General features: G+C 24.0%; 1 long non-coding RNA gene across 2 annotated transcripts; it reads right to left on the minus strand.

The window, feature by feature from the left end:
- Positions 1–1,519: 1,519 nt before the first annotated feature.
- LOC115723666 (uncharacterized) lies at positions 1,520–4,177 on the minus strand. Of its 2 annotated transcripts, none has more exons than XR_009687373.1 (6): positions 3,981–4,177; positions 2,984–3,037; positions 2,772–2,844; positions 2,481–2,536; positions 2,218–2,275; positions 1,520–1,896 (listed from the first exon to the last, which is right to left on the minus strand). It is a non-coding gene; the product is annotated as an uncharacterized LOC115723666 (long non-coding RNA). The 2 variants fall into 2 exon arrangements; XR_009687372.1 differs by having other exon boundaries at positions 1,522–1,896; positions 2,984–3,048.
- Positions 4,178–13,092: the final 8,915 nt, after the last annotated feature.

Raw genomic sequence — 13,092 nt, forward strand, 5'->3', positions numbered from 1 at the left:
ATATAATTCAATTAACTAAATTTTAAAATAAATATTAACTAAGATTAAAAAAAAAATATACAATGGTAACTAATCACTAAGTAACTAAATAATTTCTTTTTTTGAAATAGCAAAAAAATATATGCTTCTCATATCTTGAAGCGTTCACATTGAATAGTAGATTACAATGATATTTTTTTAAGCTGAACCGATAACGACATGGTCATAAATTAATTTTAAACTTAGAGAAAGAAGAGAGAAAGTGGAAAATGAGAAAAGAATATAGAGATAGAATGGTCGTCATAGATAAATTAAAGGAAAAAATAAGAAAAATTAATTATCAAAAAAAAAAAAAAAGAAGAAAAAAAGGGTCATAGTATTTTTTTTTTTTTTTTTTTTTTGCAATTGAGATTACACGTTATTGAAATAATGCCAACAAATAAAAACGTTAGATACACTTAAAGAAAAGAGTAAAAGAAATATTCACGTCATTTTTAAAAATTAGATTTAAAATAAAGTGCCAAATGTAAAAATCCCCAAAATTTTACATGCTTTAATGTTAATTTTTTTTTAATAAAAATGTTTAAATTTTAGTAATTTTGTTATTACTTTTAAATAATAAATAAATTGTAAATGATGTGGACCAATTAGTGGTTGCTACATATGTATTTGCATGCAATTCATGTTAAGGTACTTACGAGTGCCAAAAAATTGCAACTGTTATACTCGAAGTTCGGTAAGCCCATCAGAGGAGAACACGTGTCGATCGAGATGGGAAGAACTCAAACACACAAACGACAAGTACGCTTAGCATGGAACAACTCGTTAGAAATATAATTCGCAAGGTAGGTTTATAACTCGGCTGGCTAAATAGCCTTATGCGAGACAGTATCATACGAACTGCTAATTTATGTATTGAAGAGAAACCATGTGTGCATGCGTTCATGACGAGGCCTCAACCTCGCTGCATGAAAGAGAAAGCGATAACACTAAAAATACTTAGTGTATATTATACGATATACAAACTGAGTATAGATAGTATGACGTGCTAAGATAACAGACAGCGAGGAATTTATCTCGCTAAGAGATGTTTTACATGCGAGAAAGATCTTCTCGACCCCAGAGAATATAACCATCACGATTAAGACAATATTAGTCTCGAAAAGCTAAAATGACAAGCTTCTGCTCGCTATCAAAGTGATCTTGGCTCCATCCTCGGCAAGGCATCCCTATGAGATACGACTACTACAAAAAAACCCATTTTCCCCGACTAGTTTTTTAGTCATTAAAACTCATTAATTAGTCACCCAAAATTTTTTATGACTAATTATTTTTAGTCGCCATTTAGTCACTGAAAGTCGGTCGTAGAAAAGATTTAGTGACTAAAATATTTTGTCACAAATAGTGTTAATTTTTATGACTAAAATTTAGTCACAAAATATATTAAATTTAGTCACAATAAATTTGATATATTGGTCATCTGAATTTCATTGTACACTTTTAACAACCAAAAAACTATGCTTCAGCAACTAAAATTTAGTCATGAAATATTTGGTGACCAAATATTTTAGTTGGCAATAATAAATAAATAATTATATAAATTAATTATTTGGTGACAAATATTTAGTTTTAAAAACTAATTTATAAAATTTATTTTAATTTTTAATTTGGAGTTTACATTCATTTAAATTATAAGCAAAAACAAATAATTCAAAAGACAAAATACTAGACCACAACTAGACCAAATATAAGAATCAGCAGCAAAACATAGCTGTCACTACAATTTATTTATCGAAATTCCACTCTGCATTGTCTTGTGCTAAAACTATATCATCAATCTTCAAGAGACCCAAGCTCCTAGCAACAATCTTGACACTTTTTGCAGTAATCTCGTGTCATGTTCTTTAGTAAAAATCACTGCACAAAATATGAACGATTAGTCACTATTAATTTCATTCAATCAGTCACTATATATATATATGTATGCTTATCTTTTACTGGTCATCCATAACCCAAACAAAAGAGACCCTTTTCACTACAATCAAAATTCAGAATTTGTTGTAACTAGTCCTTATGTTAATATGCCCTGCTATGCATAATACTCTCTTAAATGAAGCAACTAAATCCACACAAAACCAGAGTTAAATATATAGATATAGTTACCACTTTCAGTACTTCATTATAAATTTTTTGGAAGCAATTCATCCTTTAATTAATAATAAATAAATAATAGTTTACCTTTGGAGAATAAGAAACAACTTATTCTTCACTTTTTACTTTGTTGCAATCACTGAACCTTCAAAAAATAAATAAATAAAGATTCACATATAGAACAAAGAATCTGAAACAAAATTTATGTCCCACACAAAAATCTTAACAGTACAACCTTAAAATAGAACAATTATCTCTGTACAAAAACAGAGTTGAATAGAGCTAGCACTTTCAGTATTTGATAATAAATTATTTTTTGAAAATAATTTATCTTTCAGATAATAGTTTACCATTGGCCAATATGCAAGAGACTATTCTTCCCTTTAACTAGTTACAATCATTGAACCTGCAAAGAAAATAAAAGAAAGATACATGCATCAGAGAAAAATTTAGACATTTGTTTATACATAGTACATACAATTTTAATAATATTCTTGTTGTATCTTGTAAGCTCATCTTAGTAAAGATATCCTCTCCAACAGCCAGAGCTATTCACCAGATAATATTCAAGTTTATTTTATTGCCAATAAGAAAAGAAAATCATGATATTGTATTTCTTAAGAAAGATATAATGAACTTACTAATGTGGGTGTTTTCATCTTCATTTAATAAATATTAAGCATTGATGCAATGTCCCCCCACCTTGTATGCAGCCTGTAGAAACATGTAAAAAAAATAACAAAGGGGTATCACTCAATTAACGAAATTTGATAATGAGTTCCCATCCACTCAACACTCTGCTCAGAAGGCTACCTTACAAAAAAATTTCAAAACAATAATCTTTTTATTTTACCTTTAATGTTGAAGCATTTTCAACACAGTTGCCACTCCCATAAGCCAAGTGTGCCTGCAATAAAACTGTTGATATTGTTAGTAGCACTTCAGTTCAAATATTTTCATATTCAAATAAAAGGATGCTGCAAATTTAAACAAAATTTTACATAAATAAGAGATCTCTGTTTCATACAATTTTGAGAAAATTAATTGTAAGAAAATATATTTTCTAGGATTACAAAAAGGTGAGAACACATATTTTATTTAATGAAATAAATATCCACTAATTACTCCAGCCTTCAGCATCTGTTCCAAACACATGTTTTATTTAATGGAATAAATATGAAAGAGCTTGTATTCTCGATCAAAGTAGAGTAAACTGCTCCTAAAAATTAAATAAGGGAATGTGACATATGAAAGGAGTACTGTTGATCAACAAATACATAGTGTGCCAACTTAAGCTCACCAACAGCTCCAACAATGATGATTGAGAGTTGTATCATTATGAAAAAAGAGAAAAACAATTCATAATTTGCTAAGAATTAATTCCTAAGAATCAAATATCAAAAACCAAACAATAAATAAATATAGAAACAAAATGAGAACAAATAAATTGAAATGCGAACTTGTCTGGCAAGATGATCAATATTCAATGGTTCGATAGAAGTAGCGAAGAGGAATTCGTTAATCGATTATAGTTTCCAACCTAATTTCAAAAACCTAATTGCAAATATAGATAGAAATAAAATGAGAACAAAGTAAAATCAAAACTCTGTTACGCAAAGCAACAATGTATATTAAAGTACTGTCTAGATATACATCAATTAAAAGAAAATCAAAAGTGAGCGAGACTAAAAATTTCTATGAAATAGAGCAAATGATTATTTGAGAAGACAATTTTGTCCAATTGGATGATGATGATCCAAAATTTAATTTCAGTTTAATCTACAAACCCTTAAATTTCAGAATTACTAGATAATAATTAAACAAATGTAAAAGTGAGAAGGATAGCTTACCTAGCCGGAGTGAAGAATGGAGATCGACTGATGAAGAACGACGCTAGCTAGAAATGAGACAATTAGATTCCGATGCCGATAACCGCCATGGCAGCTAGAACTGAGACCTTTTTTTTCACGAAATGGGTTCATTTTTGTTAACCGTGAGCTTAATTTTATTGGGCTTTTGACAAAGAGTTCATTTCAATTTAGACATCCGTAACCACGTACATATGTATATAATATAATACTTTTTTAATAAACTTATAAGCATGTATTATGGAAAGGTATATTTGTTGTAGTGATAATTAGTTTAATTTTTTTTAAATATTATATAAATATTTAATTTTCTAAATTAAAATCTGAAAAACATTAAAAAAAATAAAATAGTTATTTGAATGAAGTCTTATTAAAATGAATTAATTTATAAATATATATATATAAAAATAAAATATATATGCACAGAAATAGCTAACTAATTATTAGACAAATCAAAATGATAAATTTTAAAATAAAAAAGTCTAAGAATAACAATTATCACTTATTAATGTGATAAAATATTTAAACAATATTATATATTAATTCATTATATTATTTTAAATTTAAATTGATTTTTACCAAAAAAAAAATATTGTTCAATAGGATCCTTTCAATAAAAAAACAATTAATGAACATATATATATATATATAAGTTTGTTAATTAGCTTATTAATGAGCTTATATATTATTTGTTCTTTTATAGCTCACTAGTATTATATTTTTTAGTAGCTAAAATATTTGTAGTGACATAATATACATTAAATATAGTAATTTAGTTTTATATTTTATCGTGACTAAATAATTAGTTGGTATATATAAACCATTAATAATAAATGTAAGTATAAATTTTTTAGGATTAATATTTTAGTCATTGAAACTCTTTAATATTTACTGACCAAATATTTTGTCACAAATTGAGAATTTTTAGTGACTAAATAATTTTAGTCACCAACATTTAGTGCTCCCGCCACAATTATTAATTTGGTGCAAAAGTTTCAGTGACTAAGTACAATTTTAGTCACTAAAAATAGCAAACAGTGACTAAAAATTAGTCGTTGATTCTTTTGGTTCCATTTAAATATTATTTTATGACTAAATATGTCTGCGACTAAATATTAGTCGTAAAAGCTAACTATTAGTGACTAAGTTGATTTAGTCACAAAAAATTTAGTCGCTGAAAATCTATTTTCTTGTAGTGTATCTTTAATTATGCGCTCATCTTGGCTCAATAAAAGCGGGATATTCATAGCTATGTAAAAACCTCATTCATTTGGCTTGATTTGTAATCAAATCCCACAATTTTAGGGATAATAGCCGTAAATGTATATTGGTTAGCTTTGTAATTAACTGCCACTATGCAATTATAAATGGTGGCAGATAAGATCAAAAGGGGGGACGAAAAAAACTCTTAGACAAGAGGCCCTAAAAAAAATACTCAAAAGTCTGAATAACATTGACTCGTGGACTATGCAGAATTTTAACTGCAAAACCACATAAAAAACTCGGTTTCCATATTTTTATTTTCTATAGCTTTTATTATTTCTGTGTTCGTGAATCATAATCGTGAGGCTCAAATTTGGTTAACAAAAATCTGCATTAACAGCAACGTTAAGTATTTTTGTTGCCAAAAAATTATTAACTATTTAAGTGCTAAAAATTTAAAAATTTACTCTATTATTAGTAGACTTAAAACATATTTTATGTCGTTATTCAAAAAAAAAAAAAAACATATTTATGTCGTCAATATTAAATTTATTTAGATAATTATTTAGTTTATTTTTATTTAATTTATTAGAATTAAAATAATAATTACAATAAAAATAACAGTTTACAAATTAAAAAATATAAATTTTATACGTATATTAACATTTTTTTTTGGTTTAAAAATATATATATTTATAATTATTAAATCAAATATATATTGTAAAATAAAATAAATAATATTTTTTTAAAAAAAAAAAAAGAAATAAGTGCCTATATCTTCATTTATTATGTAATAACCCAAACATAAATAACTATTTTTGTTTTTATAAAATAAGCAAAGATAGATTACCCTCCCTTGCAATTTTCAAATGTGGAGCCATATATATATATATATATATATATATATATAAATATAAATATTTATAATAAAAGAAGACATAAGCTCCTCATATCTATTCTATATAAAATGTGACTATATAACATAATTTTTGGTTTAACGATACTTTTAATTAGATTTCTACGTTAACTTTAGCAGACTATCCTATTATTTAACAGAATATTCTTTATTAATTTTATAATATTATCATATATATTTAAAAATAAAAATTATATAGATATTTTATATAAAAAAAATTTAATTTTAATTTAAAATACATAGATATTTTTAATCATATTTTTTAAATTTATTTATTTAACTTTAAATTAAAATAAAAAAAATTATGTAAATATTTTATATAAATAAATTGAAATTTAAAATATTATAATTTTTTTAAGTATATTATTATTTATTTTATATTTTAAATTGAAATAGTTGTAATAAAAAATTGATTTTGTTTTCTGTTTTAGTAATGGTAAACTGATTTACACACCATATTTTTCGTAAATTTGGAATAAAACACTTTTCTATCAAATTTACGAATCCAACCTATATATAGACAAACTCAAATTTGGTTATGTGAGTTTTAGTTACGAATACAGTAAATTACAATATATGTATTATTAAATAAGTTACCTAATTAAAAGGTTTTTAAAAATTTAAAAAATACGTATATATATAATCACATTCAAATGACACACAAATGTAGCAATAGCTAAAAAAAAATTTCTTAAAGATTAAAATATCAAACTCTATTTTAAAATTAATTAAAAAAAAATACATTATCTAATTAAAAAAAGTTTAAACATATACATGTATTACACTTAACATCACATAATTTGACTTAATTAAAAAGAAATCTAATTATACGTGCATTGCAGGTAACATCTACCCTAGTATATATATATGGAACACTTTTTAATGGGTATTACCTATTGATGGGTACGAAACAAATTTAATTATAAATATTAATTTTAAAAACATTAAACCATTAAATTTTGATCCGATGACGAGTAACAAAAGAAAAATTTGAATTTATATGTTTAATTTAGCTACTTAATTAAAGAAAATATCAAAAATTACCTCTTTTTACACTATATTAAAAATATGTTTACATAAAAAATATTTAAGTCAAACTCAACTTTTTTTTTATTATTTTTTTGTCAAAATTATTTTTTTATTATTATTTTTCAGTCGATAGAACAATCTCAGTCCATATAATATGTAAAAATGAGAGATTTTTCTAATTAAATAGAAAAATTAAGCATAACAACTCATTTTTTTTTCTACTATTACCCATTCATGGTAATACCAATTAAGAGTGCACCTATATATATCTATTCTATATAAAATAAGTTTATGTAACAGAATTCTTGGTTTAACGATGCTTTTTTTGGTTTCTACGTTAACTTGAACAGAATATCCTATTAATTAACATAATATTCTTTATTAATTTTATAATATTATTATATATATTTAAAAATAAAAATTATATAGATATTTTATATAAATAAAATTTTATTTTAATTTAAAATACCTAAAATATTATTGATATTTTTAATCTTATTTTTAAATTTATTAGTTTAACTTTAAATTAAAATAAAATGAAAAACTATGTAAATATTTTATATAAAGAAATTTAAATTTAAAATATTATAAATAATTTTAACCATATTTTTAACTTTATTATTATTTATTATATATTTCAAATTGAATTTACACACCATATTTTTCGTAAAGTTTGGAAATAAAAAAATCTTTATATCAAATTTACGAATCTACCTATTTATAGACACACTCAAATTTGGTTATGTGAGTTTTTTAAGAATAAGTAAATTACAATATATGCATTATCAAATATGTTACCTAATTAAAATAATTTAAAAATTTAAAAAATACATATATAATCACATTTAAATGACACACCAATGTAACAATAGCTAAAAAATTTTCTTAAAGATCAAAATCTCAAATTTCATTTCAAAAATTAATAAGAAAAATACATTACCTAATTAAAAAAAATTAAACATACATGTATTGCACTTAATATCGCCGTATTGAACCTAATTAAAAAAAAAAAAAAACTAATTATACGTGCATTCCACGTAACATCAACCTAGTATATATATATATATATATGGGTACAGTCTTAATGGGTATTACCTATGAATGGGTACAATTAGAAAATTTTGAGTTTTTATGCTTAATTTTTCTATCTAATTAAAAAAATCTCCCATTTTTATATCATATTGACTGAGATTGTTCCATCGGTAAAAAAATTTTAAAAATATTTTAGCAAGAAAAATAAGAATAGAAAAAGTTGAGTTTGAGTTAAATATTTTTGTACGAACATATGTTTGATACAGTGTAAAAAGAGATATTTTTTGATATTTTTTTTAATTAAGTAGTTAAATTAAGCATAGAAATTCAAATTTTTGATTTCATTATTCGTTATTAGATCAAAATCCGATGGTTTGATATTTTAAAATTAATATTTATAGTTAAATTTGCTTGGTAACCATTCATGGGTAATACCCATTAAGAAGTGTTCCATATATATATGGGTGCACTCTTAATGGCTATTACCCATTCATTGATAATATCATGAAAATTTGAGTTTTTATGCTTAGTTTTTCTATCTAATTAAAAAAATCTCTCATTTTTATATTATATGAGTTAGGATTGTTTCATTGAGTGAAAAAAAAAATTAAGAAAAAAAGTTTTTCGGCAAAAAAAGGTTAAATTTGACTTAAGTATTTTTTATATAAATATATTTTTAATAGGGGAATTACCCTATTTACTATTTTCTTTTTTAACTTTTTATTCAAATTTACGGTTTGGGCTTCTAAAGTGGTTGCAGCGCTAGTTGCAATAGGAGTTTCTATACGATTTTTTGTTGCAATTTAAGTTGCAGCGCTAGTTGCAATATGAGTTTCTATGTATAATTTCGTAAAAACGCAAATAAAATTGTTTTGAAGTGTAATAATAAAAAAGCCCCTTTTTAATATAGTGTAAAAAGTAAAGATTTTTTTTTCTTTTAATTAAGTAGCTAAATTAAGCACAAAAATTTAAATTTTTCTTTTATTATTCGTCATTAGATAATCTAATAGTTTAATTTTGTTTAAAATTAATATTTATAGTGAAATGACTTAGTAATCATCAATGGATAATACCCATTAAGAAGTATTCCATATATATATGAGAAATGTAAGTAAATGACTCTATTTCTAACTCTATAGATAGTTAATGTCCATTTTTTAAAATAATAAAGCAAATGTCCTTTTTTACTTTTTAATACCTAAAATACCTTTCATTATATAAAATGTATTATATGTATTCCTTTAATAGAAATTATGAAAAACAATCAATCAAAACCTCTCTACTGAATTTTTGTCAACTACTTTTTCACTATATAAAAGGTATTATATATTTTTTTTTTTTAGATTTTGCTACTGTTGTTGTTGTCTAATATGTTATTTAACCATATAATCAATTTTTTAATTATTTTGTTAATTTTTTAAAAAATAAACATTTATTAGAAAATAGAAATGTAAGTAAATGTCCTTATTTCTAACTCTATAGATAGTTAATGTCCTTTTTTTAAAATAATAATGCAAATATCTTTTTTTACTTTTTAATACCTAAAATATCATTCATTATATAAAATGTATTATATATTTTATTCCTTTAATGGAAATTATGAAAACAATAAATCAAAACCTCTCTACTGAATTTTTGTCAATTATTTTTTCATTATATAATAGGTATTATATATTTTATTCTTTTAGATTTTGCTACTGTTGTTGTTGTTGTCTAATATGTTATTTAACCATATAATTAATTTTTTATTAATATTTCGTATGATATACAAACAATATACCTTAAACCAATATACATATATCACAAACTTAAACTAATATACTATTAAATGAATTGTTTTCCACAATATACAGTAGCATACAAAAACTATATATCACAATCATAAGCAGATACACCATATTCAAAAATTAATATACCACCAGCATAGTGAAAAAAAAATTATACAAAAAACTTAATTTAATATTCCACAAGTTTTTTTTTCTTGTTCTTTCCTTCATGAAATACCAATGAACATAAAATCAATATACCTTAGTCAAATATAACTATACCTCATACTTAAATTAATATTTAATAGTTTTTTTTTTCTTTATATCCTTCACGATATACACATCACATACAAATGATATACCTTAGACCAATATAAATATACCATAAACTTAAACTAATATACTATTAAATGATTTTTTTCCACGATATATAATAGCATATAAAAACTATATTCTGCAATCATAAGCATAAATACTATAGTGAAAAATTAATATACCACCAATATAGTGGAAAATATATATACTAAAAACTTAATTTAATATTCCACATGTTTTTTTTTTCTTTTTCTTTCCTTCATGATATACTAATGAACATAAAGACAATATTTCCTAGTGAAATATAACTATACTTCAAACTTAAACTAATATTCCATATTTTTTAATTTCCCTCTTTCGTTCATTATATACCATAGCACATTAAAATAATGTACTACAATCTTAAACTAATATACTACCTTTCAGTTATTTCAAAAAATATACATACTACCTTTTAGTTTTTTTAATATATTATTGCACATAAAAATGATATACTATTGTGCAAAATAACTATACCAAACACTTAATTATTCAAGGTTATAATTGTAATTTTATAATCAAATTTTTAACTAAAAGGACATTTTGTTAATTTTTTTAAAAAAGGGACATTTATTAACTTAATTGTTAGATTTAGGGCCATTTTGCATCTTGTAACTAAATTGTTAGATTTAGGGTCATTTTGCATCTTGACCCTATATATATATATATTAAAATGGGCCTCTCATATATCTTACATCAATATATTATTAGAAAACTTACAAAATTGTTAGAATTCAGGTTGACTTTTATAAAAATACTGTCCCACGAATTTTTTCTTTTCCAAAGTAGTGTATTTTTATAAAATATCAATGAAACACAAAATAGAACAACTAAAAACAACCGTAGAACAACTGAAAAATAACCGTAAAACAACCGTAAAAACTTAACACAATACACAATATAAAACTTACATAATACTTTTGAAAAAAGAAATTCATCACACAGTAAACAAGTAAACAAAATAAAAATTTAAGTATGTGGTGGATATCGCTTTCATTATGTCTTCAATAACGAGTTTTTCAAAAACACAAAACCACATTACACCATAAAAGAGGAAGATAATATATTTTTTTTCTAGTTATTTCTACATGCACATAAATTTGTCTTAATATATGTCACGGATGAATCCTTCATATACATTATAACATATAATATATAGATAGATATTTATTATCTCAATAATGTAGTAAATTATTGAGAGATGATACAAAAGTGATAAGGATGGAAATTAAATATTGATAAGAAAGCAATTAATGATTTCGGATGCAGCTCCCGCCTGCCTCTTTCCTTGTTGGCTGGGGCGTTGTAGTCAGCGTTCTCATTTCCACGCCGATGTGACTCAGGCAAAGAAAACATTACCTAATAAAAGATATTTTCGCCGGCGCAATTTCGCGCAAACAAAAATATATCATACAAATTAAAATATGACAAAAATGCTTGATTGGTGCTCATTTTTTTCCTTAAAACAATCAGGGGTCCCTAGCTAGTATGAGAATGTAATTTTGCCGGCGGTTTTTATAATTGTGACGAAATATTACTTCTTTTGCAATTATATACGTCGACAAACATCGCAAGTGTACAATACAAAATTAAAATCTGAGTCCATCTTAGGATTTGCCCACAGTTTTGATCGTGGGCAAAGAACACTTGTGGAAGCCTTGATAATTTTTATTTTTGAAAAACATTCGCCGACGCATTAAAAAATACCAAAAATGTTTTTTTTTTTTACTTTTAAATTTAATTAATATATAATATTAAGTTTTTAAAATAAATGTTAGATTTTTAAATAAATTAAAATTGCAATTAAGCCAAAAGTGTTTGTCACAATAATTAATATTATTTAATATATTGAATTGATACTGCAAAAATGTTTGTGTTGTAATGTAAGTTTAACATGTATAAAAAGTAATATAAGCAAATCTAAATGATGAGTGATGTATTAGAGCCACAAATCATAAATACCTGACACTTCACCAATTTATTAGAGGCACCCTAAGAAAAAGCATTGGTCACGACTCACCTAGGTAAAACACTATCAGCTTTAGTTCATGCTGGGGCTTCGTGAATCCATACATTTATATTGAGAATTTCTCTTCGATTTTTTCTGTCAAATAATTTAATCTAGCTAACACATATATATTTGATGTACATATTTAATTATAAATATCATATTTTTGTTCATTTTTTCAATCATTACACTCATTAAAGATGTGTGACTACCCTCTTTCAAAAACAAAAACTAAATAAATAAATTATAAAAAATAAAAAGGATCAGTTCGTACGTAGCTTAGCTTCGGCTTCCATTCTCATACCTATTAAGCCATATATAAAGGATGTAGTTTCATTTATTAGTTGTCAGTCATACTATAGCAAATTTACAAACACAATTGTGTATATATTCAATATGATTTTTTTTGGTAAGGGGATATTCAAGATGATTTAATTTCCAACTCAGAACATTTTCCCGATAGTGATAGCTGTAGGAAGTTATCTTGTTAATTATATACTATTCTAAAAAAAAAGTGTTTAAGAAAAATACATGATATAAATCATGTTTTTGTCTTGAGAAAATATGTTTTCAGTACTTTACTCATTTGTTAAATACAGATATATATATATACAGTTCAACATCTATTTAAGAATACCCTATTCAAGAATAACCTCTAATTTGTTATAAAAAAATCAAGTCCCAATTTGGGCCTATTATAAATAAGAATAACCTCTAAATTGTAATTAGTTATACAATTTTTAGGTCCCGTATTAACAAAGTATACCTCTATATAAGAATAATTAT

This window comes from Cannabis sativa, chromosome 4, assembly GCF_029168945.1.
Source record: "Cannabis sativa cultivar Pink pepper isolate KNU-18-1 chromosome 4, ASM2916894v1, whole genome shotgun sequence".
Classification (NCBI taxonomy): domain Eukaryota; kingdom Viridiplantae; phylum Streptophyta; class Magnoliopsida; order Rosales; family Cannabaceae; genus Cannabis; species Cannabis sativa.